Consider the following 4192-nt stretch of genomic DNA (forward strand, 5'->3'; position numbering starts at 1 on the left):
CACCTAACTAAACTAACCTAACCAGACCCAATCCTAACCAATCTATTTAATCTAAATCAACCTAACCTGACATTCCTAATTTTAAATTAACTTTACGACTCTCACCTAACTTAAACCCTCCTTAAACTTACATAAAAATCCTAACTCAAACGCAACCTGACCTAATATATATATATATATATATTATATATTTTATATATATATATATATATATAATATTCATTATATCATTAAAATTTATATTGTATAATAATACAATAATATAGAAAAATAATATATATATTATAAAAATATATATATATATATATATATTATATTTATATGCATATATATTACATTATATATACATATATTTAATATGTATTTGTATACACACCACACACACACAACCACACACAACACACACACCCCACACACACACACACACATATATTATATATATATATATATATATTATATATAATTATATTATATATATTATATATATATAAGAACCATATGTATGTATATATACAATATATATATATATATAATATATATATATATAATTTTTTACATATTATTTTATTATGTATCATTTTATATTTTATAATATATATATATATATATCTATATATATAATATATGTATGTATATATAATATATCGTATAATATATTATATATATATATATATTATATATATATTATATATATGTTGTGTGTGGTGTGTGTGTGTGTGTGTGTGTGTGTGTGTGTGTGTGTGTGTGTATACAAATACATATATAATATATGTATATAAATGTATATATATGCAAAATATATATTTAAAATCTATTATTTTATATATATATATATAGTATATATTTTATATATATAAATATATATATATATTATATATATATAAAAATTTAAAATATATATATATATAATATAAATATAATAATATATATATATATATATATATATATATAATAATATATATATATATATAATATTTAAATATATATATATATATATATATATAATATAATATATATATATTATATATATAATATATATATATATATATAATTTTATAATATGACGTACAACACACACTTTCACACCTTACACCACACACATACCTTATATATTTTATAATTTTTTTTCCTATCTAATTTTTTTATTTTTATTATAAATATATATATATATTATCTATTTTATTTTATATTATATATATTTTATATTTAAAAATATTATATAAAATTTTATATATTATATATATTATTATTTATATAATTTTATTTGTTTGTTGTGTGTGTGGTGTGTGTGTGGGTGTTTGGGGGTTGGGGTGTGTGTGGTGTGTGTGGGGTGTGTGGGGGTGTGTGGTGTGTACTGTTTATTCGTCCGTGTTTGTGTGGTAAATATTATTTACATGCATGTATATAGTATAATATATATATTATTATATATATATAAATTATATATTTTTAATGAATGATACTACATACACAAAACCCCAACAACACACCCCCACACACACACACACACACACACCACACACACACACCCCACACACACACACACACGCATATCTTTTGTCTGTGCTCCATATATATTGTATATTTATATTTTATATTTTTTATATATATAAAAATAAATTTAAAATTTATATTATAATATATATATTATATATATATATACTTATATGTACCCAAAAAAAACACATACACACAACACACACACACACAAACACAACATACACCACCATCCACGCCCCCAACACACACCACACACACCAACCCAAAACCCCACACACCACACACCACAACATACATACACACAGATATATTATGTACATAAAAATATATACCCCAACCCCCACACACACACAACACACACACACACACCACACAAAATATATATATATTTATAAATTTTAATAATAAAATTTGTGGTGTTTTGGGGTGTGTGTGTGTGTTGTTGTGGTTTTTTTTGTTGTGTGTGTTTTTTTGTGTGTGTGTTTTTTTTGTGGGAAAACATAAAATAAATAAAACACAAAAGAAAAAAAAAAAATAAAAACAAAATAAATAAAAATATTTTTTTAATTCAATTTTCCCACCACAAAACCCAACCCCACTTTAAAACACCAAAACACACACCCCCACAAAAACAATTATATAAATTTTTAATTTTATTTTTATTATATATATATAATAAAATATATATATTTTATTTTAAAAAATTTATTTATAAATTATATTTTAAAAAAAGAGAGGAGAGAGAAAAGAGAGAGAATTTGTGCTGGGGTGTGTGTGTGTTGTGTGTGGTGTATTATAATGTATTACACATAAAATAGTGCGTGTGGTTTGTGTGTGTGTGTTGGCGTATGTGTGTGGGATGTGTGTGGTTTTTTGTGTGTCTGTTTGTGTATTATATATCATGCATAAAATATTTATATATATTTATTATAAATTATATTTATATATATATACATATATTACTAATATATATATATATATATAATATAATATAATTATATTTAAATAAAAAAAAAAAATAATATATATTTATAAAATAAAAACCCAAAAATGAAAACAACCCCCACCCACACAAACCACACCACACACAAAAATAAAATATTTAATAATAATAAAAAACACAACAAACCCTAAACACACAAACAACACCACCAAAAAAAAAAACACACACACACAACAATATCTATATCTCTATATATTTATATATATATAAAAATTATTAATAGTTATTATATTAACTAAAAAAAAAATAAAAAAAAAAAAAAAAAAAAAAAAAAAAACTACATATAAAATTATATATATATATTATTATATATATATATAATATATATATATTATTAAAATAAAATTTTTAAATTTTATAATAATTAAATATATAATATAATATGTATAAAATATTATTTTTTCTATATTTTTATTTTATTTATATTTTATATATTTATATTTATAATAATATATATAAAAATTATATATAAAAAATATTAATAAAAAATTAATAAAATAAAATCTTATAAAAATTATTATATATATATAAAATATATATTAAAAATAATATATATTATAATATATATTTTTTTGGTTTTTTTTTTTTTTTTTTTTTTATGGTGTGTGGGGTATGTGTTTTGTGTGTGTGTGTGTTGTGGTGGGTTTTTGTGGGTGGGTCTTGTTTTGTCGTGTGTACTATTTACATGTTTTATCCCACACACACACACAACACAAACACACACACACACACACCCAAAATATATATTAATTTTATATAATATATTATATATATATATATACATTATTTTATATATATATATTATAAAATATATATATATAAATGTTTTGTGTTTGTTGTGTGTGTTTGTGTGTGTGGTGAGTGTACGTGTTGTTGTGTGTGCTGTGTATGTGTGCTTGGTTTTTGTCTATATTTCTCATCATCAAGGGGGAACGCCCACGGGGGCGCATGGCCGCATCCACCCTTCGCTTTCCGCCACGAGGGCCCTCGAGGGGAGTCCCAGGCAGGGACACGCCCTCTCTATTTTTCACGCAGTTTTTCGTCGGCTGCCCAAGCCATGTCTCCTAGGGCGCCCCCAGGGCTCCCCACCCAGGGTTTCTCGCAGAGAGACAACCCGGGGGGCAGGGGCGTCCATGGGAGGGAGCTAGTGGCCAATAGCCTGAGTTGCGCCCGGATTAGCAAGTAACAGGTCCCATGCCAGTCTCACGGGGAAACCGCCGTTGGACACGTGGGCCTGCCAAAGTACCCCTGATCCGCGGGGGCTTTTACAAAGGGTCAAAGGGGAGACTCCAAAGGACTGGTAGCGTCCAGGTTTCGCTTCCCCTAGAGCAAAAATGGAAGATCAAGCCTTTAAGACACGCGCTTGGTCCTTCTGCTAGGTACCGCATCTCCAAAAAGCTCTTTTGATGAGTTTAGCCCTGTTGCCAGACCAAACCGTCTACTGCTTCCGGTCTACAAACCCGAATAGGGCTACGCTAAACCAGGGATTAAAACTTTCTGTGACTTCAGTCCCTCGCCGCAAACTGGATCGACGAACGGTTCCCCCAACAGGCCCCCAAAGTCCTAATCTTGGGCTTGGTCCGGAACCTCTAACTAGGGCTTCGCCTCATTCTAATGCATCAAGAGCCCCACAATACTCCCAGGCTCAGAAGGATGGCAACTCGTCGCAAGTCAGGTCCGGAAAAAGGG

The sequence above is a fragment of the Penaeus monodon genome, chromosome 36 (genome assembly GCF_015228065.2).
Source record: "Penaeus monodon isolate SGIC_2016 chromosome 36, NSTDA_Pmon_1, whole genome shotgun sequence".
Lineage (NCBI taxonomy): Eukaryota > Metazoa > Arthropoda > Malacostraca > Decapoda > Penaeidae > Penaeus > Penaeus monodon.